Consider the following 27,997-nt stretch of genomic DNA (forward strand, 5'->3'; position numbering starts at 1 on the left):
AATGAGCTTTCTGTATAGTCTCAAACAGAGCATGGTAATACCAAAACTGCTACAGCTGTTTTCAAAGTAATTGTATAATTGCTGTAGATAAACCGTAAATAAAATCTGATGTTTATTTTTCAGCTTGTTCTCTCCATTGTAACTTCAAAACTACTTCTCAGTATTAGGTGTGGGTTTCTTTTGTTTTGTTTTGTTCGCTTTTCCTGTTTGAAGGAAAAGAACTTCTGTAGCTAACCTTTTATTTAACCAAACTGGTTGTGTTGCTCTTCAGAGAAACATCCTCGTATCCTCTCAGAATTATCTTTCCCTTTCCTAGAATTTCTGAAGCCTTTATACCAATAACTCTTACATTAGAATTTTATTACATCCGAAGAAAACCATGCAATGGGTAAGCAATTTGGATATTCAGCAGCAGTTTGCCCCTTCTAATTAAAGCCTCCTTCAGGAATATTCTTTTTTTACACACTAAATCAAGTAGTTCATCTTCATCACGTTGCAACTGCTTTTCTCTTTGCTGGTTGTTGTTGTTCCTGTTTTTGTACAGCACATACAAAAACAAACTTAATTTGCATAATTATACAATTTTAATTCCTCCCACCCCCTGATTCCAAGCATATCTACCTTGTCCTCATTTTTTTCCATGTAATATACAAGGTGAAACATAATTCTGTTTGCTTCATTGATTGTCTTATACACACCACTTTTTCTTAAGTTTTTTGTCGTCGTTGTTCATGATAAAGGGTACAAGAAATTCATAAGTTCTTAAGTTCAGTCAAGCTCCATCTGGCTTGAAATTCTTGCTTAGCAGTACTTAAAGCAAAATATGAAGCCATGAATTTGTGATCTGCCGAAGACTTTTGTAGAAGCTTTCTTTTAACAGTGAGGTCTCCAGAACAGAGCAATTTTCAGTTGTGTTTATAGAATGTGTGATGATGGCTTGGAAGTTTAGTAATACTGTGTATAGCATGGAATTAGTAAGTTGCCTTTCCATTGACACTAGGTTAACCAGAAACTATGGCCTGAAAATCTTAAAATTGACTGAAACACAAGAAGTGGAATTAAGTGATAACACAGAAGTCGAAATCACAAATCCTAAAACTGCCAGTGGTTTCCTCTGTGACCATTGTGAAAGGATTAACTTTCCTAACGTTAAACAACTTTCCTGTTCTATTACAAGGTGCACAAGGTCAGTTGTTGCAAGAGGCAGCATTTACTAGCAAAGTAGACACCAGTTTTAAAAAAAAAAAAGTTAAAAAACTTTTTTTAAAACTTTATCAGTTAAAAAAAAAAGTAGAGTACTCATTGTATTTCACCTGTTTCTTAGCATAGGTCTTGCTCCACCCTTTTCCTTATTGTCCATTTGTTCTCAGAAGCTGTGAGAAAGGAAAACCGTGGCTTTTCCCATCTGAAAATGTGGTTTCCCAACCGGAATGTTGCTGGAGGGCAGAGGGGACTATTTTTCACTGGATGGTGTTAGGAAAAGATGATATTTTGGTTCCCAGAAAAGGATGGAGGTAACAAGGTTGCTTGGAGATGTTGGGAGCTACCTTGCAAGTTTTAGGAAGGAGTGGGTGTTTTTTCATTGAGACAGGGAATGAGGAGAAGGTCTTTGAAAAGAGATGAATAGGTTAGGCTTTGGAAGAGAGAAATACAGATCACTGAAGCTTAGTTCATTGTGCCTCTATGTCTCATCTTCCATCCATCGTTATCCCCTGAAATTCCATGACCTTCCAGGACTCCTAAAACATGGATTATCAGTGAGCCTTCTACTTGCTCCCTATCCTAACTGTTTGCATTCTGTAGTGGCCTTCGAATTTTGCATAGAATGTTGAGGTTCCCTGAGCCCATGTTACAAAACTGATGGCAATATTATTTTGAAGGGAATATCCTGTCATTCATTTTCAATCTCAATTTCTTGTGGATCCCAGAAAAAAAAAAATAAATAGAATTTGCTATAATTGCTATAACTAAAACTAACCAAATAATGTGTGCATTTTCTGACTCCACACAAGACTCACACAATTTGTTGACTAATAAGAGCAAAAGTGTAGTATCACTGCTGAAAAAAATCATCTGTTCTCTTACAGTAATTTTAGCTTCTTTTTTCCACTTACAGAGTAGAAGGTTCACCAAAACCTTCACCGGAGTTCCAATTCTCCAGAGTGCAAATGAATGCATTAGTATTTGCCATTGCTACAGTGTTATTTAATTTCAGATTTTATTTCTGAAATGGTGAACTCTAATTTCAACTTCATGAAGAATGAAGTTGATACACAGTTGCATTCACTAGATGACCACCAGTATGATCCCCACTTCTTTTCCAGCTCTACTTCTCATCCCTGCCATGAACACAATAAAAAAAACTAAGAAGCCCAAATGTCATAGGCCTTCCCCAGACAAATATAGAATTACAGCCAATATGACCTGTTCATGTCTTCTGATCAAAGGAAATAACCGTGTACAGCCTTATTTAGATTTTAAATGCAAGTTGAAGTTTTACATTAATTTCAGTGACTTTGCAACAAACCTATAAAGAATAAAAAGAAATGTATTGGCTGTTTTTGACTTTCAGAAGGCACAGCTGAAAGGTGAGAGAAGAAAGTGGTATGGCTTTGATGCAGATAAAGTACTTAAAGGGGTACTAAATTATATACATATCTTTTTTTCATAATACAGAGATTCACAGTAAGCATAGCAAGTATCATTAATTCTCCATGTGAAAAGTCAGTCTAAACTGTAAAGACAACTTTCAGTGGGGAAAGCAAATTCACTGCAAATCAGGGTAGAGGCACGCTGTTATATCACTATGCAGCTGCCCATTCTGTACCTTTTTTTTTTTGAAGAAGAAAATCCATATGCTTGTTTACCAGATTTTTTTCTAAACCATGAAAGTTACTGTAAATGAGTATGAAGATGATAACACAGAAATCAAATGTTCTAAAATGGCAGTTCTTAGGCAATTTAAGCTGTTCCTTTAGAGAAAAGAATGACAGAATTCTCACTGTGATTATGGAAGCATTCTAGACAACTTTTGATTGTTCTTATTTTAGAATCGTATTTCAAACGTTGATTTATGTCTTAAACTCTGCTGCTGCTAGGAAGACCAATTTATAGGATTAAGTTCTCCTGGCTTGGGAACCTTTGGTGCAGCTGTTTTCATAGTTGATTATTGTGGATTGTTCAACTCTTTTTTGGAATAGTTTTAAACTGATATATGCGGTTTTTGATTTGGTCTGGATTAATTTCCTGTGTATCGGAACCAGATGGGATGATTTCATAGCATATGGATTGATCACTTTTATCTTTCTGTGATATTTTAAAGTTAAATCTTTAAAAGTGTCTGCCAGCAGTTTTTATACATATCCCTTCCCATAGAACGGAAAGGAATTCAAACTACTCTTCTATCATTTGGCTTTCTGGATGTTCTGTATTAGTTCTCTGCAGGACTCTCTTTCTACTCCAAAACTTTGGTTTTACTATAGAGGTTAAAGAGATAATACGATTTAATTATAAACTGTGAAAAAGCATATATTATTTTGAGAGGAAATTGAATGGCAACCTGCATGAAGTAATGATAATCCCATGGTAATTTTTATTAAAATTCTGCTATGTTCGTATGAATAGCTTATATCTTGTCATATGCATCTGAGATGAATATCAAAACTACCTCAACATAAATCCCAACAGGTGTCTCTAATAGACTGGAGGGACATGAGATTACATTGAAATAATGTAAGAGAAGGCTAAGTTCTTGCTCTCTAGGTTACCAGATAATTCTGGCCTTGAGGGTTTGTAGTTCCTTTAAGAACTAAATTGTCATGGTAATGACCCTGTAATTTAGTAAGAGCTGTGAAGGAAGAGAGCACTCACCTCAGTGGTCTTCTACAGGCAGCAAGGTGGTTCTGTGGGTTGTGGTCAGTGGGCTGCTGCTAGCTGGAGCAGATTTTATGCTGGGGGAAAGATGCTGACTTTAGTGTTGTTGAGGGAGTGAGTAATCAAAGACAGTGCTACTTCCATGCTTCAGGTTGGTTGTTTTACTGTTTTTTATGCTGTAGTGCAAAAATCTTATATGAGGTCAAAGTACTGTGAATGCTCTGTTTTTATTTCTGATTTCTGTTGTGAGCAGCAATGAAATTTCTGATAACTTAATCACTGGTATTATGTAAATGTGTGGAAAATTATAGTATTTGATGTTTGAAATGGGGTGTCAGCAGTGAAAAAGTTTACAACGTTTGATAAATTTTTAGCTTTTTTTTTTTTCAAACAAGTGAGAATAACGCATCTATCATTATATTTTTCCATACATTTATATTTTGAATTTCTAGTGAAAATCAAATTCAACTGAATCAATTTTATCTACTCAGAGCAACCTAGATGACCAGCATTTAGTCCTCCTAAACCCCCTACTGAGGGCGGGGAGAGAAGCCAGCAAAAGGTAGAGATAATCATCACCACCCAAGTATCTCGAACACAACGATCACTGTGTAAGAGGTAAGATACAGCCAGTATTGGTAGCTTGGTGCAGAAAAATGTACAACACAACTTTGTGTTGATGGTTTGAGTTGCTGTTGGTTTGAGGCACTGCAAAAGCAGGCACAGTCTGATGGGCTGTGGGCCACCAAGCACACCAGTGTGAATTCTGTGTCTGACAAAAGGTAGTCTGAGCTATTGTGTCACTGCTTCTTCGGAACCTTCTTCATGGTAATTGACGTTGACAGGAGAGTAACAGTATCTTAGGAGATAGTGAGAACTGTGAAGTCAATTAGAGGTGCAGATGTTTAACTGATGTACTACGCTGTGTTGTCCTTTGTGTTGATTTCACAGCATTGTTGAGAATGCAATAATGCAAGCTTATGCAGAAGCTTTGTCTTGGTTAGGGGTTTTATTAAGATGAGGCTCATACAAGTGTTTGATGTGAAAGAGGCAGTAGCATATGAGAAAGGTGGGATTGATGCCTTACAAGCACATTAGTTTTGGTGGGACAAGTTTGTGCTACCAGGATAGTGCATTTGTGTAGGAGAAAGCAGATAAAGGACCTACCTGTCTGCCTCTAGAGAGGGATGTGTAGTTGTGATGACTTCACTATGTTGTGGTTTTAGTTATTCTTTTTTTGGTGTGTAACAGCTAACTGTGTCTGAAAAATCAGAGCACATGAGCTTGGCCTGAGATTAGCCTTTCTATCACAGTATTGCAAATGAAATGTGTTAGAATGAGCTGTAAAGTTATCTAAGGCTTATAGAATTCAATGTGAAACCTGGAAAGTAAGGAGTAGTAAATGGAAATAGTTGCAGTATATCTGGGTGTTAAAAACAAAGACAGCATCTGTTTGTGTTAATGAATATATCACGGTCATTTCTGATTTCACTGGGAAAGTAATGAATATTAAGGTTTTCATGTTGAAGAACATTTGCATTGCACCCTGGAACATATGCTTCTACATAAAAGTAAATAGGCTGACAGTGTAACAGGGATTCAGTACTGTGGTTCAGTGTTAAACATAGTATTTTTTCAGAGCTGTCAGAAAAGCAATGTAATCATCAGGGTGCAGAACTATTGAAATAATCGAACTATTTTGTGGCTATTTTAATTAAATTTCAGCCTAGAAGGAATTTCAATAGAAGAATTTCAATACACCTTTATGGAGTAACTCAGTGAACTTCAATTTTTTCACAATTCCAAAACTGGGAGTCATAAAGTAGTAATGTACAGAGTTGTATCTCACAGCGTCTAAAATTCTTACTTGCAGGTGGATTTTCTTTTGTGAGACGTAGGGTACCTGCACTGTTTTTAAATAGAATAAAATACTTTTTTTGGTAACATAAGCATGAAAGCAAGTTTTTAATGTACTGAACTGCTATTGACAGCCTTTTTGGTAGCACAAACTTGTTTTAGCTAGCAGATTTGTTAGTTCTGTAGTGTTGACGTTATTCAACAAAAACAGATGCAGATGGACAATTACATGAAGTATACTCAGGGGAATTCTCATCTCTGCTTTATGAAGAAAGAAACTTTCATCTGGGAGAACTATTCCTATGCCCTAAGATATATCCTTCTAAGATGCTCCTTCACAAAATATATCCTAAGATAAGTGGGGTTTGAATGTATATTAAATAAAAGGAGTCTAGCACATGATTAATCATGTGATTTGTGATTAAAATAAGCCGTTACCTAATCGAAATGCTCATGCAATCTGGTTTAGTCAATTGCCTGCCTTCACTCATCAGTGGATGCACGTGAAGAGCTCTCTGCCATACAAGACTGCCTGTTTATCTCTATTCATCTCTGCACTTTATCTCTTGGTGGTAGCAAAGCCTCTTAATTCTTTACAGACCTTACCAGACTTACCTCAGTGCTTTAAAGTTATACACTAAGCTTTCACCAAAAAAAAAAAAGGCATTGATTATTTGTGGCAGTCAGAGGAATGAGACATTAAGTAAAAAAAAAAAAAAAATCACAGCAAACTACTCTTTAGAAAAATAGATTCTAAAGATGGAATGTAGAGATAATCTGACTTCAACTTATTAAGTATGCCTTGTAAGCAATAAATCAAATCGCTTTGCTGTATAATACAATTACTGCTGTAATTTGTAGTCATTACAATTTGTGCTGAGGTATAACGGGAGACTTGATTTTATGCAGGGTATTGACAGAGAAAGCCCTAGCAACTTTAGCACGGGGACATACTTTGGACCTATTGCCACTTAATTTGCAGATGATTACCTCAGTAGATCTAATAGCTTGTTGTGTCCACCTGTTACAGGGTCACTTATGTCGGGATTGTGCACATAAAGAGGATTAAAATAGTTCACTGTTAGAAACATACAACCTGGTGCATCATTTCCCTTTCCATTAGGCTCTGCTGTATCAGTGCACTCTGTCTGGTTTGTATTTTTTCTAGCAGGTTGTCTGAAGACAGTAAGTGACTTTTGTACATGCAGTGAATTATTTCAATTAACAACTTAATAATTTGGCATAGTCTTCTGAGTTTGATTAATGTTTACTAAATTAATTGTGATTTGACAGAAATAGATTTTTAACTGTCAGGTTTCACATCTAAGACTGAGCATAAAATTTACTGTCACAAGTTAAGAAAAAAAGAGAGATTTTGCAGGGAAGCAAGGCTTGCCTTGTCCTCCAGGTTCTTTATTACTTCCCTACTAGCTGACATCAGCCATATAATAAAATACAATGGATGTCATATTACAGTTGAGGATTCCTTTTCTGATTAAATCCTGTGCTTAATCTGCATCCTGAAAATTATTTATGGCTGTTCGTTCCCCCCTCCCACTGCCCTTTGGTGTCCCTCCTCCTATTAGCTCTATGATATTTTAAGAATGAATCGTTTTCCACGTTTCTGCTCCTTCACAAATAATAGTGATATTTTTCCATATCTAGTGCCTTTTCTTTTAATTTAAGGGGAGGGATAGTAAGAGAACCATTGAGGAAAAAAAAAATAGGTCTTCAGTTCAGTTGGAAGGGACCTACAGAGTCAAGCTAACAGACTATATGGTCACTCTTTCCCTGCCAAGGAAGTAGAACCATCTTGGATTCTCCTCTATTTATTTTTTTATGATTAGACTGAATTTCACAGCTTTGTTCCTACTTAATATTTCCACTGTCCCTATGGCACCTCTTTGTTCTATTTCTTCTTCAGACAAACACAAAATCTGTTCTGACACTTGTTTGTTGTTGTTTTGGTTATTTTAGTGCTCAACTGGTCCTCCAACAGAAGTTTGTATTGGGAGGTATTCCTGGAAGTTTTAGAAGTGAGATTTTCTTTCCATCTGAACTGCCTACCATGAAATGTAACTGTGTTATTTTTATAAACTTAGACTGGCAAAGCAGAGTAAAAATCCTGTTGAGATTACATAGCTGTAATTGCATATCTATTACATATCTATAATCAGCCCTTAAGAGAAAGTTAGCTTAGAATACGTTAAAAATCATAAATCTTACAAAAGGAGGATCTGATATGAATTAGCTGGTGTGTGATCGAAGTTGGCATTGCTGCATAACTGAAAGAGTGATTGCTTATCACCTCAAAGACGTTACGCAAACAATTTCTTGGCTGACAACAGGCATATCAGCCAGCAGTTACAAAAATACACTACACAGACTTTTCAATTACCACGAACTAGGCAGGGCCATGAATTTTTTTTGTCTTGAAAAAATTCTAAGCACAGTCCATTTTGTTATAATGGCAGAGCATTCCATCTCCATCCTGTCAGTGCAGTGCAGAGATGATGCTGTTGGGCAAGCACTGGAAGAGGTGGTGGTGTGGGGAAAAGCGTGATGGCAAAATCACAGTACAATACTGACATGCAAAGTAGGACCATTTGCTTTTGCCATCAGCAGTGTTCCTAGACCTGTTGCCTCCCTGCTGAAACCGAATCCTATTGTTAACATTCTTACAAACAAGGATGGACAGTGATTTCAGTACATTTGTCATTTTCTAGTTCAAGTAGTTGCTCTAGTCTTGTTGTCACATCACAAGGTTGAGATTGCAGTGTAAAGTAGGATTTACAAATGAAGGGTGGATCATTTGCCAAAAGGTCAGGTAGGGGTTTCTCAGAAACTTTGTCTCTATTTCCTTCTCTTTCTAGTTGGTGTTTGCAGAGAGAAAAGCTGTGGAGGAATCTTGCAGAGATAACTGTGCGAGTTAAAAAAAGGCTATCAGCTGCAGCTCATTGTCACTGTCCTGTTTTTAAAGATTAACACTGTCATGCACCAGCAATCTGCTGATGAAACAGCTGATGCAAATGCTACCTTGTGTGTCTTAGGCAAAATCAGACAGAACAGTTTAAATAGTCACTTCTTCCCTAAACTGAATCAGTGAGCATTGAACTGAAATGCTCTAAAGTAGGTCAGCAGGGATAGTAACCTCCTTTTACTGCTGTAGCTTAAGCCTAAACTTAAGATATGGTCAGTGGACTCTATCTGGCCAATCCTTACAACATCCACAATGCCCAGCTAAGGATCTCCAAGTGAAATACTCTCTTGGCTTCTCTGATTGGCTGCAGCATGTGTGATTGTGCTTGTTTGAAGTCAAATACTCAGTTCACTTGAAATTGCAAGGATAAATGAATTATATTGGCTACATGCAGAGTTTTATCATGTATTCTTTTCTGATATATTTTCTCTTAACAATTTAAAAAGATACTTTCCTCATTTGGCATGATGCATTTAAAATATATTACATCTCAGGAATTCTAATTCTCTTGTTGCCAATTTGACCTACATGTAAATACAAATAAATCCTGTTGTGTATTGCATGGATTAGTCCTTAAAGGATATATAACTTCTCGTGTATCCTAAAGAAAAACTGGTAGCTCAGTTTTGCGTGAAGGTTAGTTACCTCCTGGGAGCTACATATCATTTACATAAAATCTTAATGTTTTAACTTTATTAGGCAATAAATCACCTAAATTTGACCACGTAAGATATGGAAGAATATTACTAACTGAGAGCTCTCACAAGAAATATTAGAGTAAGAAAATAAAGATAAAGATTTTATCAAAATGCTGCTCAAGAATATAAGGATCCTAGACAGTATTTGCCATGGCATTACGATTGCCATTTTGGTGGTATTTGCATGCTTTACTGACTCCAGTGTGGGAATCATCATACTATTTCACTTACGAAATAGAAATGAGATATGTGGATAAAGTAACTTGCACAGCATCCTCAGAATTTGGAGTTGTGTAAGCTGTTGAACTTATGTTGTCCAAGTGCTATGCTACTGTCCCTTTTCTTCCACTACTCCTTCTCATAATAGCTAGGACCTAATTTAATCAGTAAGTCTCTCTGTCCCCTTCTCTCTCAATGTATTCTAAAGAGATCCAGTGAACCCTTGACCTTGGCATATTTGAGCTAAAAGTTCATAGAACTTCCTGAGTTGGAAGGGACCCATAAAGATCAGCAAGTCCAGCTCCTGGCTCCACACAGGTCTGCCCAAAAATTCAGACCATATGACTAAGAGCACAGTCCAAACACTTCTTAAACTCTGACAGACTTGGTGCCGTGACTACGTCCCTGGGGAGCCTGTTCCAGTGCACGACAACCCTCTCGGTGAAGAGACGTTTCTTCATATCCAGCCTGAACCTCCTCTGTCGCAGCTTGACACCATCTCCCTGGGGTCCCATCTCTGGTCACTAAAGAAAATAGATCGGTATACCCCTCCACTCCCCCTTGTGAGGAAGCTGTAGGCCGCAATGAGGTCTCCCCTCAGCCTCCTCTTTTCCAGGTTGAACAAGCCAAGTGACCTCAGCCGCTCCTCGTACGTCTTCCCCTCTAGGCCCTTCACCATCTTTGTACTGTGAATTTGAATATAGTTCAACTTCTAGATTTTTTTTAAATACCTTTTCTGTTACTTTATGATTATAACTTTATTTCTAAGTATGACTTTTTATAAACAAGGACTATTACCTGTAAGTTGGAAAGGCGTATTTTTTTTTGGTAAAATAATTGGCTGTACTTGTAAGACACTGTGAACACAATTCTTCAATGTAAGTTAAGACTTGCATTTAAGTCCCCAGAAAGGGGAAGGAAGGCAGAAAGAAAACTTTGACCCAAGCAATAGTAGCTAGGAAACCTACATTCATGAGTCTGAGGGATTGGGGGGGAAATAAAAATAATTTTCTTATTAAGCAGACAATGCATGGAAAGTCTCCTTATTGTAAATTTCTTATAATTGGCCATTCTAAGTTAGTATGTCTTCATGCATACTAATAAATTTCAGATACTATCTCCTGAGTTACCAAATTATCTTGCACCTTATTAAAGAAAAAAAAAATATGTATATATCAACAGTAACATTTTTTTGTTGTAGTTCTTTGCATATGACCTCTTTTTCAAACTACTTCTCTCAGGAAAAAAAAACAAACTTTAAAAACGTTATCATAAGGCACTGCATCAAAACAGTTACTCTGTTCTTTTCCTCGATAAAAACTTTATTCCCAGAATGCAGAATCTAAATTGCAGTGCTTCAGAAATTCTTTGGAAAAAATACGGGCAAATGTTACTGTGATTACAGAGCTGCTCGCATTTGCTTCTCTTTTGCTGCCTAAGTAATGAGAGTGGAAAGGGATTTTTTTTATTCCAACGGTTTGTATGATGCTTTGCAGGGGAGACCCATCTCCACTGAAATTCTTCTAAAACATTTTTAAACTAATACATTTTGGGCCCTGGACTTTTCTGAAGTTCATTATCCCTATTTTCTGAAAAATGGTTGATGAACAAGGGTGGGGGGAGAATGTAGTCCAAAAAAGATGTAGTGAAATTAGGATTCAGCAACCATCCTTCTTCAGTCTAATGGTCTTCAGGTATAAAATATTCAGGTTGTCCTATTTATTGAGTTACTTTAGTCTCCGGAGTATCTGGCACTGATTAAAATAATAATAATAAAATTAAAGCACAAGTTATTCTTACAGTTTCTTGAATGCAAGTGGAACAGATAAAGTAATGCTTTCCTTTTTTTAAGTAAATGTTTTTTTGCTTGTTTGTTTTTCCCTAAAATAAACCTCTGAACCCAGAAAGCAGCCTCTGCTGCTTTACTTTTTGAGGATACTTGCATAGATACTTGGAGAGTAACTTCTAGTATGGCTGAATTTAAATGTTTGTGAAAACAGTTCTGATTTTCTTGTCAACAAAGCAGCAGCAGCAGCTCTTCCTTGGGATGAAAATACATCTGGAAGCAGCCACTGGCAGGGTAATGCAACTGAATTGTTCTCCTGAGGATAATAAGCAACCTCTTTTAAAGTAGCAATGATATGGCATAAATGTACTCTCTCAGGACAGAATAAATGACACATTTCCCTGGGGGTCATTATGATTCCACTGCAGAAAACGTACTGTGAAAAGATAATGCAAATAAAAGATGTTTGTCATAGAAACACACAAGAGTTTGTGTTTGTTGGTTTTTGTTTGTTTTTCTCCCCAAAAAATCATTTGGGAATGAGAGGACACTTTGTTTTACAAAAGCTAAAGACCTGGAATATTTTACACAGCCCCATTAGGAAGAGATTTTTTTTTTTCTGGCTGCCATGATAGCATATGTTTTAGGTGCGAATGTCACTGTGGTTATTGTTAAGGTTTTCTGACACTTTTTTTTAAATAACGTTGAATTTTTACTAGCTCATAACTTTGCCAAGCAACTATGTGCAGTTTTCCTTTCTGAATGGCTTTTCTAGATTCATATATAGGTATATATATTCATATTGCCTTTATTGTTTTATTTTGTTTTTTCAGCCAAAGTAGTTGCAGAAGTCTCTGAGAGTTAACCTAAGGAAGTAGTATAGTGCCGGATTATTTCTTATTTGTATTTTTTTTAACTTTGGATATTACTTTCCCCTCATCCTCTTGAACCTTTTTCTTTTTGGAAAAACTAGGCTTTGGTGCAGAAACTTAATTGGATGACCTTTAGCACTATTATGCTTTCCCTGCCCCTGTGAAAACCTGTCCATATTTTTTAAATCACAAGACTAAGAATTTTGGCCAATTCTCAGAAAGGTGTATTGCTGTTGTAGTCAATCCTTCCCCAACTTTTCTGCCTGAGCAGGCCCTATATCATCTGTTCTCACACAGCGTCTACATGTTCAGACTGTTTATGAACTACCTCTTCAGACTGAGCATGCACCACCAGCTACGGCTTTGGAAAGTGAAAGGACTGGAAATTTGCCATCCTGAAGGGTAACCGGTGCCTCATGATGCTTGGAGCTTGAAGGAGGAGTGCAAAAAAGGGCACTTGGTTAGAACTGGGAGTTGGTGCTCTCATAATCCCTCCCTGACACAGTGGCAGGGGGTGGGGTGGGGGAACACAATGAAATGTACATAGGAATAGGGTAGGAGCTATGTGAAAAGGATACAAGCCTAAAAAAAAGGAATAGCTGGTGTAATGTTGTTCTGGGAACATTAGTTTTAAAGTTGAACAGCAAAAAAGGACAGGAAGCAGTGCCTGATGGAGAAACAAAGCTTGCTTAGATTGCATGGCCTTTGCTGACACAACAGAAGTGGTGACACTAGAGGGCTTTGTGTGATGTGTTAGAGAGAGCTCAAGACTTTTCAGCGCTGTAGAAAAAAACTTTTTTTTTTCTTTTTGCACTGGCAGACAACTGTGCTCTTGAGAAAAGGGGTGGAATGGAGGACAGTAACAGGAGAAATGTTGGAAATGGAAGCTAAATGTTGAAAATTCAAGAGGACTGCAGATATGAAGGTGAGTAAAAAGGGCTGAGAGGAGTCTGAAGTTTCAGGAAGGGAAGTGGGGGACCCAAGAGACTTTCAGACTGCCATTGTCAGAATAAAGATTAGGAAGGAGAGAATAAAGATCAGGAAGGAACACAGTAAAAAAAAAAAAATCTAGTTTAGGAAACAAAAATCTCAAAAGCACTGAAATGGGTGTTGGAGCACTGATAAACCACTGCAGACTTAAATACTTTAATGAAGTGCAATATGTTTTAAACACTTTTCAATTTTTGTCCAAACACGGTATTTTTTTCTCCATACGATTTTCAAAACATTATGGAGGATGCTTTAAACAATAGATGTTTCTCATTCTTACTGCCATACCAGGTGACTCTCTGACAAAGAATTTGGACTCTATGTGCAGTATCATAATGTAAGACTCACATGTTAAAGAATCTAAATAACTTAAGTGCTTATAGCTTTTTTGAAAGAGATAACGCACACAAGTTTAATTTTTGTATTTCTGTGAAATTTATCTTCAAATATTTGATTAAATTTTTGAGAGGTGTCTTGATTTCAGAAATGAAACAGATTTAATTAAAACTGACAATATCTAAAGAAATAAGTGGAGAGTTGTTTCAGATAAACATGGGATAGGTAAGGATTTTATGTATTTTTATATTTTACTGGAGGAAAAAAAAAGGCAATTTTCCAAATAAATGCTAGTTCTTGAGTCCTTTACCCATTTATGCATAACAACATGAAACAGACCGTGCTGTTCCCAGAATGATCTGGCTTCCTAAGCATCACTAAAAATTGTGACTGTCTAATGTAAGTTGCTGGAGAATGTTCAGTGTCTTAATTGGTCTCTACTGGTGTTATGCTCAAAAAACAGTTTCTTTAAGATAGCTAGCAAAACTCTTCTAAGAGAAATAGCAATCAATATTTAAGAGGAATTTATTAAAGGAAAATGTTATCTTCTTTGTCTAGCTCAGTTTACAGTCTTATGCATTCTTCAATGTTAGTCACGTTTGTCTATAATTGTATTTCCTTTGTTGATTTCTAAAACTGAATTCAATATAAGATGAAAGTGAGTGACTGAAATTTACATGGAAATCATTTGCCATTTCTAAAGATAGAGTTCCCACTTACCGCAATGCACAAACTTTTTAGTATTGTAAGAGTAGTGCCTGCTCCCTTACTGCTTTGTGTTGGACAGTTACGGAGAGGTAAAGAAAGTACATCTTAATACATTAAAGAATTAAAACTAATGACTGCATTTAAGACTTCACAGCTCTATAACACTAATAGATATCTTATTAAGAACATGCTACTGCTGTCCAAATATGCAAGTTCATTAAGTACAAAGGATTTTCTGGGTGATTCTTTATCTCAAGTTGTTTGTATCCGCAGGTATCTAAAAATTGAAATGGTAGGTTTTGGATGTGTGGAAATAAAGGCCGTGGGAGAAAGTACTGCAGTACTTTCCATGGCAGGTTTATTGTTTAAGAAGTAGCTTTTCTTCTGAGTATTGATAAACAACACAATGCTTAAAATAATGCAAAGACAAAACTGCAGAATGTCTAAATTATTATTCAAAATCTTGCACTTCAAAGCTAAAAAAAAAAAATCCTTCTGTCCTCTCCATACAGCTTTCTGAGGAACTGATTGCTGCAGCTGGGATGTGGGTTTGTAGCTGCACTGCATGGATGTGTGGGATTTGCGGGTGGGTGTAGGAACTTGTTTCAGGGCTTTTTTGCTATTTTTGAAACCATATACATTTCTTTTTTCTTCATGCTGGTAGAACTTTCAACTGTACATTTAGAGAAGGACTAAACATTTGGAGAAGACTGCTGAAAGGGTGGCAAGCACACTGCCTGCACTTCAGTTATATTTTCAGTCGTCGCTGGACACTTATGTAAAGCTTCAACAATCTTTTTCTTGTTGTTGTTTTAATTAAACTTAAAGCAGTTCTGCTGCTCTCTATCTACTGCTTTTTCTGAAAGCAGATGAACTGACTGAATACAGTGTTCTTTTCTGGTACTGAATTATAATGCTTCATAACATGAGTCCACTAACAGAGTACTTTAAATAATGTCAACCTAGTTTACAGGGAATCTAATTCAGATGGATACAGCTTAAATTTTACACAACACAGATAGTGATTTTTATTTTTATCCTCTGTTGTAATGAAAATTTGTACCAACAGTTTTAAACTTTTAATCTAAGAAGGTTGTCAGTCCAAAGATTGGTCAAAATTAGGACAGAAGTAAATTTCTGACCCTTCAGCAAATCTAGATATCTAGTCCTGCAAAAACTGACCTGTAATTGAATATTTTTAGGAAATAAAGATAGAAGGTGGCATTGAGATGACAGTTTATAAATTTTTCCTCCATGGAAGCAGAGCACATTAAAATTGCAAGTGATAAAGGTTCTTGTTTGTTTGTTTTTTGCCATGCAGTAGGAAACATTCTGAGTGACTCCAGCATTGTTTTTCTCTTGTCAACAAGATCATTTGAAGAAAAATAGTTGTGTTTCTAAAATAATAGTATCTCCTGTCAAAGAACTGCTGAATACTTGGTTCTGCTACAAGGATTTTTATGAGAGGAGCAAGAATAATTTAGAAACATCAAGAAAAAACTGGCTATGCTTGGATGTTTAGAGAATCTACACTGTCTGTTTAGATATAAATGTGCTGTGGCAGTCAGGAACACTTGCCAAACCTCACTGCAACCAAACTCCACTTTACTTTAAAAGGCTTTATTGTTTTTTGTTGTTGTTGTTTTTCTTTGTTTTGTCTTTTTTTTTTTTTTTGAGAGGAACTGACTCTGACTTAATTTATCATATGTCTTCTTCATAATCTGGGTATTCAAAAAATGAAGATGAGTCTCAAATAAGAGCTTAGGCCCTTAAAATCCTTTACAGCAATTCAGTTATACTGCTATGAAGTATACGCTTACATTTCTTTCATATTGTATTTGTGTATGGGCGGGTGTTCCATGGCACGTATAAAAGATGGAGAGAAAGAATGAAGAAGGAATAGAGGATTAAAAAACATTCTAAATTCACTTTAAAATGCATTGTATCAAGTTATATTACTTATGGGCATTTTTCAAATCCTGAAACTAGGCATCCTACACCTTTTGATAGTGTTTGCCTAGAAACGTGTATAGCCGTTAACTACTTGAGGTTTTGCACTGACAGAAAACATCAAAAATTCCTAATTGTTCATACCAATGCTAAAACCCTGCCTGAGTTTTAATACTGACTTTTTCCATAAACTTCTATAACTCAGTGTCAGCACAGGTTTTTCTAGTTATGTCTTGTTTTATATTCTAATTAGGTATAAAAATAGGAAAAAAAAAAAAAAGCTAATAATACATGCTCCTGGGTCTGCTTTTATAATGGCATTTACTTCTCTCTTCATTGAAGGAATCTACATTATTATGGTCTCCTTGACACCTTGAAAGTATGCTCTTACAACTCTCTGCTAAATACACAGTATCTTGGATGTTTTTCAGTATCTGCATATGGTGTTTTTGTTGGTGGTGGTGTTGGCAGTGTTACCGTTAAATTGGCAATATCCTGAGACCTCTAAAAGTGTTCCCAATCAACATTTTCTTTCTGATGGAAATACTATTACTTTTATATTATAAAAGTTGGTTGGTTTAATTTGTTGCTTCGTCAGCAAGATATCTTCCTGTTGTTTTTTTTATTTAATACAAGAATATCTTTTGTTGCCTCTAGCGGAAGAGATACAATACTGTTAACCAATATACATACAAATGAGATTGCAGTTCTGTAATTCAAAAGCTAAGCATAGTGTAATTATGACGTATGAATTGGATATTTATGTTTATCTGAGCACAAATGTATCCCAATGACTGAGTTACAAATCAGTACCAATTTATACAAGTCAAGGCTTGGTTCTCAACTTCAAACAGCTGCTAAAGGAAGAGATGAAATTTATGAAGGTATCTGACAAAAACTCAGATACTGGCAAATTGTAGATGCTTTCAAGCAACAACCAAATTCTTTTGCCCGTGTATTTTACTCTGACTTTTATCAGTGTAAAGGTATTACATTATTCCCTCTGAAAATAGAGATATCTAAGGAAGACAAAGTAAGGGAAAAATCTATAGCCGAATCTATTATTTGCCTCTTGCCTAAAACAAGAGAAAAGCTCATTGCTGCAGTGGTCTAATGAGCCCATCTGTGTTGGCCCTCAACTCTTAATGAAAGAGTTGAGCTCTCTCCAGTCACAAATATGATTTCTAGAGCAAGACACAAAGGTAATAGATTTTACTTTTGATTCCACAAGAAAACTTGGAGCATTCAAAACTTGAGCATGTACAGAGCAAATTGGCTTGGAGAGAATGAACAAAGGTAGGGAAGGCATTTTACAATTAATGTAGAAGTAGACTACCACCTAAAACTTTACTTGTTTGGCCAGTTCAGGTTTCAGTGATCTTGGGTAGTTCCCTATTCATTCATAAAATGATCGTTTTCCCTGTTGAGGATAAATTTTGAAAATAAAACTGCTGTAAAATAACTCACGGAGATAGTGATAAAATGTGAGGGTGATATGGTTCAAGAAGGGTTATGCTTATAAAAAATATGACTGGTGGAAGACTGACTGCTTCAGAACATCTATGCTAAACTTTTTTTCTTACTCCCTTTCTGTACTGCCGCTAACCTGAAGTTTTCTGATGGAAAAGACAGGAATAGCCACTTAACCAGACCTAAGACCTTGCTCCTCTCACCCCCTAATGAATGTTAGGAGAACCATGCTGATAGGTCTCTTATTATCAGGTCTTCAATTTTGACTTGAAATAACTTTCTTTCTGAAGCTTTTTCAAAAACTGACCTTTTCATAATGCCTTTTAATAAATTGTCACATTCTGATGAAAATTATCTTGGAAAAAATCCTGGTCTACCATAATTGCAAGTGCTTGCCTTTATCTTCCATTTTAGGGGGGAGGGGTGATCACACATCCACAAACTCAAACCCTTATGACACTTCTGATCAACCCTTATTTTTATGGAGTGTCTGTTCGGTTCTCAGCAACGGGCTTTTTTCTGATCTTCCTTTTTAACTGAAAAGCTTTGGTATCTGTAGAGCCATACAACAAGCACTAAGCAAGAACCAACATTCTCCATAATTAATTAAAGCCTAGCACATTTTTAAGCTCTTCTCGTCAGGCCACCTGGATTTTGGGAGCAGATGTGCAAAATTCTCTATCTCCTTTCATTCCAGTTTAGTAATAAAGGAGCAGTTTCACGGCCATCTGATTCTTTTCACCTTGTATTCACAATAGGTTCAAATACCCTTGCTTACTGTATAATTACTTGACCAGTTAGTTGGTAGACCTCAGGACTGGTTCTTTTTTTTTCATGTGGCAAGAAACAGAAGTGAGTCACAATTACTCCCCCTGAGAAGAGAGAGGATGAAACAGAAAAGAATTATTTGCTTTCAAGCACACTAGAGCTGCACACCTGACACACCATCCTATCCTCAAGACCATACTGAATTAAGATATAGCCTGAAATTATCTTTTGTAGCCTCCTGGATGAGGACTGCTTGTAAAGCATGCTTAGTTATCTATCTAGGAGTTACAGACGTGTAAAGCTGTGCCACATTTCTATTATTCAGACATATTTTGTCAGTCTGTTGAACTGTTTGATACCTAAGAAAAATGTTCCCTTTCAATTAAACAATGTTTTCAATCATTTTGAAAAATATTTCAAGCAAATGTTTTTAATTTCCTGCTTCCTTCAAGTTTAGAAGCTGCTCCACAGTTAAGTATATAAAAGAACCTTTCTCAGACTTCTCTGTCTTCAAATGTCTCCCTTTCCCACTGTATTCTAATATCCATCTCTCTCTTGGAGACAGCAGTCAGCACATTGGATTCTGCCTTAGCTACTGTACTAGATTTCCTTGGGAGCATGGGAAAAGCGGAATCTATACCACTAGCTCATAGCAGTAATCCCCACTTGGTTTTAGGCTCCATGTTATGCAACTTGTGAGATTCATCACAGGAAAGTAAAACGTACCAAGAAAATATATAAAAAATACCCCAAAGATTTAACATTTATAAAAAATCAAATCTCAGGATAGATGTCATTGCATATATCTGTAAGGCATCACTAAAATAAACAAAGTTTCCTCAGGAGCCTGGCACTACATCATGTTTGTTTACTCTCAGGAAGAATTTTTGCATAATCATTACAAACACAGGGACTGAAAGGGTTTCCTGGATCACCAAATACAGCAAAACATTGCTGTAGGCAACTGTATCATATAAACCCTCAATAAAGTCGTAGAGTTTCATTTTAAGTTAATGAATTTTGCCCTTACTCACCCTTCTGAAAGGTAATTCTGCTTGCCCACTTGTCTGATAACTAAAAAGCAGTTTCCATTCTAAGTTTATTCCTGCATATGTCATTCCTGTACAATTGTACGATTAACAATTTAAGAGTATCTGAAATTAATTTTTCTGGATCTTGAATCTGCCCAGTCCAACACAGTTCAAGATCACTTCAGCATTTCCTTGATTCAAATTATCACATAATTCTTCAGTCAGATGCTAGTACTAATACTGGCAGGATGGAGATGGTGAATTTTAACTGCACTAAGCGTGTCTTTCTCTACACTCAGTCATGAAAAAAATACCAATATGCATTATTAGCCTGTAACTCTTGCTTCAGTGTTCTCATTTAAAAAAAAGATGTTCTTAGATAATTCAGAAACTAATCAGACCACTCAATGTATTTATTTAATGTATCCATCAGAATAGTTATGCCATAAGGATCTTCAGATACACTAGTACATGGGAAAGTTCTTCCTTAAAGAAAGAACGTTATGTGCATTGTGATGCAAAATGATGTGTCTCAATTTCAGTTAAGAAAGTCATAATTTTTGAGTAATATAAGCTACCATTGACTATTATTATCCTAGATTTTGTTGGTGAAGTGTCCTATGACCTTGCTGTAAGGGATTTTAAAAATATTTGTTCCATATAAACTTTAGGTTTTCAGGATGACTTTCTGTAGTCTGTCAGCCAGCTGCAAATTACTTTCCAGTTGTCTGTACTTACAGATTGGCGTTCAGGGAAGAAAAGAGACCAAGTAAGATGGTATTAATGAGATGGAGACAAGGTTTTTCCACATTTTGTATTAGACTGTTAATCTACCCAGTCTCTGCCAGATCTTTTCCCCAAGTAAGTGCTTATGATGAAAGCTTTTATATCCATTGTGCAGACTATGTGCTGCAAGTCTGTAAAAAGGAACAAGACTTTTAACTGATTTTTAAAGCTATTTTGGTAAGCCTGTGTAATTTTTGAATAAAAAAGTGAAACATTTGCAACACTTTCTATAGCTAAGTGCTCTCCGCAAAACTGTTAGAGTAATATAATTACAAGTTACTTTTTTGGTTTCTGAAAATTGACTTGAAATAAAATTAAAAACAAACAAACAAACAAACAAACAAACCCCTTAGTGATTTTCAGGTGGTGGTGGTGAATTAAAGATATATTGCAAATGCGAGGGATTGTACTCAAGGGGGAAAAAAGGGTGGGGGGGGATGAAAAATTTGGAGCATAGTGTTTGAACGCATTATGAGATGTTTATGAAACAGTCAAATAAAAAAAATGACAAAAGGCAATATTTTCCAATTAAAAAAAAAAAAAAAAAAAAAACACTCCCCAAATCTTGAGAGCTAGGAAACCTTTAAAGAAGCAAGCAGAATCATCCCCCCCCAGACCCCCAATTCTTAAGCATATTTAATACATTTCTGTTGCTGTCTCTGCTGGTGAGTTCTTCCTGCTCTTCCATGGCTCCATAGATTCCAGATGTCTTTATTTCAGAAGAGATCATAACTAATAAATGCTAGTATAGAATATATTTCATCATTCATGGATTTCTTGTAAACAGAGATAGGGTGAAGCTTAATTAGATTTGAATCCTGTGGTGTGGGGTTTTTATTTTTAAACAGGGCATGGTGATTTCCAATTGGCACTGCATGTATCACCCAACTTTTACATTCTTCTGGTGTGTTCTGTAAGTAATGAGATCTCTAGAACAGCAGAATGCACTGCAGGCACATTGGTCTGGGACTCACAACTCTTTAAATTTATTCCTCACTCTACCACTCACCTGCTGTGTGACTTCTATAAAAATCACTTCAGCTCATTCATTTTCATTGCCACCCTTTGCTATAGCTTTTCTATACAGGTAGTGACCTCCTAGGATAGTAAAGCAACTTTATAATTGGAAGTTGGGCTTTTTAACCTCCTCTGTGTAAATACTGTCCCTCTCCCTCTATAACTAAAATTCAGTCCCGTTAAAAGTATGATCCATAGATAGAACAATTAAAATGTCCTAACCTTTTTATCAATATCAAAATTCTATGCAACAAACAGAAAATCACTGTGAAATTATAGTAATGAAGAGGATAATGTAAAGTTTGAAGGAGATGCTCCTGTGCATCAGTCAACAGCTAGTATTAAAAACTTACCATTGTAAATGGCATCCTCTTAGGCATTCTCAGCACAGGAAGCAAGGAACTGACAAGTAGAATGAAGTAATAAGGCCGTCTCTCATTTCCAAGTATACTCTTTCTTGGACTAGACTGCAGTCTTCCCTGTGCCTTACTCTCACTCATGCATGTGCCCCTTTTTTTTTTGATGGCAGGGAGAAGAACCTCAGACTCAAGGCTTTCCTTAATGACAATCTGATAAAAGAAAATGTAGTTTTCTATGAAAGGTTTGCTAATATCTGCTATGATAAAATAGTTCTGCATTAACAATAGTTGAAACTCTCCTTTTGATTTTCCCTTTCTAAAAGATTGTTACAACTTCACTGCTCTCTAAGCAAAAGTAGAAAATGTGGAGAATGGCAATAAGAAAAGATGTGAAATGATGAATTGCATTAAGTACCAAAAATATGTAGGAAGAAGAATAAGAATGACTGTTAAAGAAATCATATCATGAAAGATAGGAAATCTCATAGAACATCAGTCATTACTATTCTGCATGTTTGCTGCCACAGTAAAGGCAATAAAACAAAAACATATGTGTTCCTTTGCGTAGCACAGAAAGACAGGATCTAAGGAAAAATAACAGTAAAGTACTAGATAGTACTGTCAGCTAAAATAAAATAGAATAGATTCCAGTGCTGCAATTTGCAGTATCCTGCAGTGTTTGCAGAAGTTTGTTGTTTTGTTTTGTTTTTTTTTTCTCAAGCATTACTAATGTTAGAACTTCAGACAATTTCCTTGAATCTTTGTGGAACATGTTCTGTTAATCCTACAATGTTAGCAACTTCCTGATGTTTTGGCCTGACAACTGTACGCAAAACTCCCAAGCAGGTTGTGATTAAACACAAAAAGCAACAAGCAATTCTTTCTAATTTGCTCCCTGTTTTAAGGGATACTACTTTCATACATTGCCACATAACATTCACTTTAGCATACACATAAGAAATGCAAAATCGTAAGGGCTAGTCAGCAGTCTACTCCTGTAGTAGGTTACAGTAAAGGAGCACTGCAAAATGAATGTCAAACCTGTTACATGGTTCCCAGATTCATCTTTTGCTTCCCCCTTGCTGCATGGAGAGACTGTTTAAATAAATAAATACTAATAAAAATAATGATCTTGGCATACAGTTAAACTCACAGTGTGGAATCAAATCTCTAACAGGATGGATGGTCACTTTCTGGGTAGCAACAGGAGTTTCTATCACAAGAATCCTTGCAATGGCATTTTCAGATGGGCTGGGGATGACTTCTCGAGCTTGTGTCTTGCTGAAATTTTACATCCAGCTGGCCAGTAATCTTATGTGTTCATTCCAGTTCGGGCATGATCCCCTGCTATCGATTATCTCAAACCACTGTTGTGGGTTAGGCCCAATAGGCAGCTGAGCACCACAGAGCCACTCACTCACATTGCCCCAGAAGGACAGGGAAGAGAATTGGAACGGTGAAAGTGAAAAAACTCATGGGATGACAGATAAGGACAGTTTAATTGTTAAATCAAAAGCTACACACAGAAGTAAAGCAGAAGAATTCATTCAGTAGTTCCCAGGGGCAGGCAGATGTTTAGCCACTTCCAGGAAAGCAGGGCCTCATCACACCTAACAGTTACTTGGGAAGACAAATGTCATGACACTGAACATCCACCCTTGAGCTTTTACTGTTTAGCATGACTTCATATGGCATGGATTATCCCTTTGGTCAGTTGGGGTCAGCTGTCCTGGCTGTGTCCCCTCCCAGCCTCTTGTGCACTCCAACCTACTCACAGGCAGGGCAGTGAGAAACGAAAAAGCCCTTGACTGCATAAGCACTGCTAAACAACAGCTAAAACACCAACATTGTCTTAGTCACAAATTCAAAGCATAGCACCTTATGGGCTGCTATGAAGAAAATCAGCTCCATCCCAGACAGAGCCAGTACATCCATTCAGAAAATCTGAACAACTATTGAAATTGTCTAATGATTGGCACCATTTCTGTATCACCAAGAAGATTTTCTTCTATTTACCGGTATTTTATTTAGGTATGACTTGGTCAGTTCTACAGCAGAAACCACCTGATAGTCTATAGAAGGGACAGACTGTCTAGCCAAGATATTACTACTTATTTACCTACACCTATCAAAGAGCTTCAGAGAAGCAAACCACATTTTCTTGGTTTTCTTTTTCTTTAAAATAGCTCCTCTCAAAATTTCGGTTTTATAAATGCCTCGGATTTAGTAATTATACCCCTTTGTCTATCACCAAAGAACTGAACAAAGTTATGTGAACACCCCAAAAAGCTGCTACTAAGCAAAATGAAAACCTTTTATACCCAAGCTGAGCACATACAATAAACCTATCAGTTGCCATCACTGATATATTTTTATATTGTTCATTCTATAACATAATTGGAGTTGGGTGCATTTTTAAAAGTCAATCTACAGAATATGATTATGCTGATGAAATTTTAAGAATGTAACTTGTTACATTTTATTGTGTTAAATCACTAAACCCTGCAAATGCACATCTCCTCTGTAGCATCCATCTTCTTAATGACAGAAGGAACAATTGGATGTTTTGTTTTGATGAGCCTCTCAAATGTCACTTACCCTGTTAAGCACCATCCCAAGTAGCCCTGTCATTGAAGACTATAGAAACATGGTACAAACAGGGCAGAACTTGAATTACTGCTTATTCATAAAAGTAGTTCTTTAATAAGAAATCAGAAGTGCCATCTTAACTAATAACAGTATTGTTCTTAGTTGTTTGAAATTTAGGGACTTTCTATCTTTTATAGCCTTTACAAGCCCAGAGTTTTTTAAAAAATGGTAAAATTAATTTTAAATCATTTGATCTAAGCTTAAGATATAATTTTATCTCCTTTCAGCAGTTGCCTTCAGATTTTAAAGAGAACCAGACTTCTCTTTAAGCCTGCAGTCTTCTCTTTAACACTAATTAGTTCTGAAGCAATGAAGGGGATTGATCAGCCTATGCATCTATGACCAAAACTTGAAATTGCCTTGTGGATTTACTTACCAATTTCTGATGTTTTGGATCTGAGGTTTCCAGAAGGACAAAGCATAGAACCCACTAATTTCCATCTTAAAAGTTCCAACTTTTGTCTTTCTTTGATGTGTGCATCCAGAATGAGTGCCTGTGAAAACATGGCAATTAATTGTGCATGAAAGTAATTAGTTCAGAGTAAAATTCACAAAGAATAACAATCTCTCCTGTCTCAAAGATATTGTCCCAGAATGCCCTCCTTCGAGAAGGATGCTCAAGAATTCTGGGAAATATACAACAATGAAAGGAATATTCATATAAAAAATACAGCGGTGGTCCTCAAAACAATCAATTTTTGGACAAGAAAGTTAAAAAATAAACAAGAAAGCCAACCAGGTCTGGAAAAAATGGAAATGAGTCAGAATTTGTATTCTGAAGGAGAACCGAAACAGAGCAAAAGAAGAAAACATAGCAGCTTCAAGAATACAAATGCTAAATTATTAATGCAAGACAGGACAGTATGATTAAGTTGTTTAATGTACTGTGTAAAGCACCAGAACAGTTGGCTTAATATGAATATGTTTAACCAGGAAAGCAAAAAAAAAAAAAAAAAGTCATGAGTCCAGTCTGTAGTAAGTTCTTATGTGATTTTTTCCCCGTTTTTTGAATGAAATTGTTTGGTTTTTTTTTCCCCCTTTTGTACTCATTCCTGGCAGAACTGTATTGCAGTACAGAAGTACCTCGATAATAAAAATACCAGTTCCAGTCAATGCCAAGTTCTACCTGATTGTATTTAACTGTGTATGTTCTAGATGTTTAGCTACACAACCTGAGCTAAGTTAATGAGGCCTGCTCACCCCAGAAATTAATAGAGCATTTAATTGTTTTACTGTATATTTATACAGTTTATCTCAGCTAAATCTCAGAGATACAAAGGGTATGGGTAGATACCTACAGGATTTTCATCAAATGTTACTGTACTTTCTCATGGTAAACTTTTCCCTTCAACACATCTTGAATTTCATTGTTTTTATCATCCTTAAACTAACAAAAAATTAGCAATAATGCCTACTACTTACCCTCAAACCATCTGCAATGGGCAAGGAAGAAGGGGAGCCTCTGCTATTCTGATTCCCTAGAGAGAGAATCTGCAAATCTGTATTCGCAGCAGAGGGCTGGTTAGAATTAGAGCCAGCCCATTAAAAGTAAAAAGCCACTGAAGCTTTTTATTTATATAAACATATATATGTATGTGTATGCACACACACAACATATAGATGGAGAAACACATATCAGCACTGCATCAGAAAGAAAATCAAATGAACTTTAACACATACAGAAGAACAATTTCTGTTCTCACAGACACAGCACATTCATACAATCAATAGGAGCGGAATTTGGATCACTGAGTATTGAAAGTGATCCATGTATGCCTTAAGGAATATATCACTGAAGAACGGTAGACTGCTTGTGACATAAGCCAATAACTGGTCCTCTCAAGAGAAAATGTTGTCGAGAACAAATGTCATTTCTCTGCAGGGAGTAAATGAGCAAAAGCCTGTTCACTGGGACTCTCTTTCTTCCACACTGAAGAATTCAGTTCACTGGAAACACTGCCTTCCTCTACATTACATACACTCCAGTGAAAACAGAAGAGTGTCTTACTACTTCTGCCTCAAGGACAGAATAACCTTAAAGTTATTCCAAATGGAGTTATGTCTTAGAAGACCTTATAGAAAGTCTAACAACCAAACATGACAAGAGACACCAGTCATTTATGTCGAGTTGATAAAATACTCAACTGTTAAGTGATGAGCTTGCAGGCAATATACAAATTCATTTTCCCACAGTCATACAATGTAGTGAAAAACAGACTCATAGGAATGTTTTGTAATTGTAGTTATGGTAGTTCCTGTCTCTTTCCATCCTCCATAGGTATTAATCAGTACAGAGTACCATCCTATTTTCTATTGACTATAGACAAAACCCAAAGTTTAAACCAATTTTTTTGACTGTTGCTACACATGCTGTAAAAAAAAAAAGAAAAAAAAAGAAAAAAAAAGTTTTATGCTATGCTTACATTTACCCCAAAGCATAAAATGCCAAAGTTACTAGATATGTTATCGGTTACATACTGCTTACCAGTCTCAGCTCTTTATTATGATAAATTATACAGCTCAACTACAAAAACAAAAGTTTCCACAAATCAGGGACTTAATGATTGGTAAAGCAGAAGGAATGGGGGAATATGCTAACACCATTAGAGGCAACTGTTGTCCTTCTTCAAAAGGGTAATTCAATTTGTTATTCAACATGTTATTCAACAGGTAAGTAATTAAACATTTCACTTACTTGAATATAATTTAGCATACCCTATCTTGCAACACCTACTGTCAAGGCTACAGCAGCTATTATCAAAACTACCATTAGTTTTTTGGTCTCGCTGTAATGATTTGTATTTGTAGGACAGTAGTCTTAATTTCTAAAAATATCATAAATTGAAAAAAAAAAAGTTTTCATTTGGATTGCAAATGAAGTAAGTTGCTTTTATATCACTTCCTACTTTTTCTTGATGCCTACACTTCCTCTAGAACTATTTAAACTGAGATTTTAATTGAAAAGTTAATCTTCTAAAAATAATATTAATTAATGTAGTTTTCCTTGTATTCCCCTGTTACCCTCTGTCCTTTTAGTTCCAGGTTTTCACTTGTAATGGCCTAAAGCACTACTGCAGACTTCCTGGTGGAGAAACAAATTTGTGCCAGCTTGCTGAATAACCTCAGTAATGTTCAGCCACTTAGAACTTCTCCATCTGCGTGTCCATCCATCCGAAGAACCAGATGCTCTGAAAAACACTTCATCCACCTTGCCTGATGTATCAATATCTGAAATATGTTGCTACCATAACTGCAGTTTTCAGCCCCACAAGCAAAGCCAGCAACCAACCTCTCTGGAGCCCTCAATTGTTTTGTCAGTTGGTCAGGTGCAGCATTTTCTTTACAAGTCAACTGTTTCTGCTGCTAGAACTAAGGGGAAGCCTGAAAAAAATAATATATATATATGTATATATATTATATATATAAAGCAAAAGTTACCCCAAATCAGGGAATTAATGATTGGGGTTATATATACACCAATACATATAACAGTTCAAAAATAATTCATATAGTTTTTATATGTTTTTTGTGTGTTTTTTTTTCCCCAGAGAAAATGAAATCTCTAATTGGAAGCATTATAATAAAAACTAACAGAAAGCAACCATATCACCAAGGGAGAAATTCAGAGGATATGCAGATTTCATCAGG

General features: G+C 36.2%; 2 long non-coding RNA genes across 6 annotated transcripts in view; one reads left to right on the plus strand and one right to left on the minus strand.

The window, feature by feature from the left end:
* The first annotated feature begins 202 nt into the window (after window positions 1–202).
* Window positions 203–27,996, plus strand: LOC121077534. 5 transcript variants are annotated; one of them, XR_005824116.1, is made up of 5 exons: window positions 203–388; window positions 1,371–1,514; window positions 13,106–13,210; window positions 14,832–14,905; window positions 14,984–17,800. It is a non-coding gene; the product is annotated as an uncharacterized LOC121077534 (long non-coding RNA). The 5 variants fall into 5 exon arrangements; XR_005824115.1 differs by having other exon boundaries at window positions 1,374–1,514; window positions 14,984–17,799; XR_005824117.1 differs by lacking the exons at window positions 203–388; window positions 1,371–1,514; window positions 14,984–17,800 and adding exons at window positions 3,793–4,024; window positions 27,386–27,675; window positions 27,898–27,968.
* Window positions 11,773–27,997, minus strand: part of LOC121077535 — a 112,062-nt gene continuing 95,837 nt past the window's right edge. Inside the window, exons 4-5 of the long non-coding RNA XR_005824121.1 lie at window positions 24,726–24,843; window positions 11,773–11,849 (exon numbers count right to left, since the gene is read on the minus strand). This is a non-coding gene — a long non-coding RNA (uncharacterized LOC121077535). The remainder of the gene's footprint in view (window positions 11,850–24,725; window positions 24,844–27,997) is intronic.

This window comes from Cygnus olor, chromosome 13 (assembly GCF_009769625.2).
Source record: "Cygnus olor isolate bCygOlo1 chromosome 13, bCygOlo1.pri.v2, whole genome shotgun sequence".
Lineage (NCBI taxonomy): Eukaryota > Metazoa > Chordata > Aves > Anseriformes > Anatidae > Cygnus > Cygnus olor.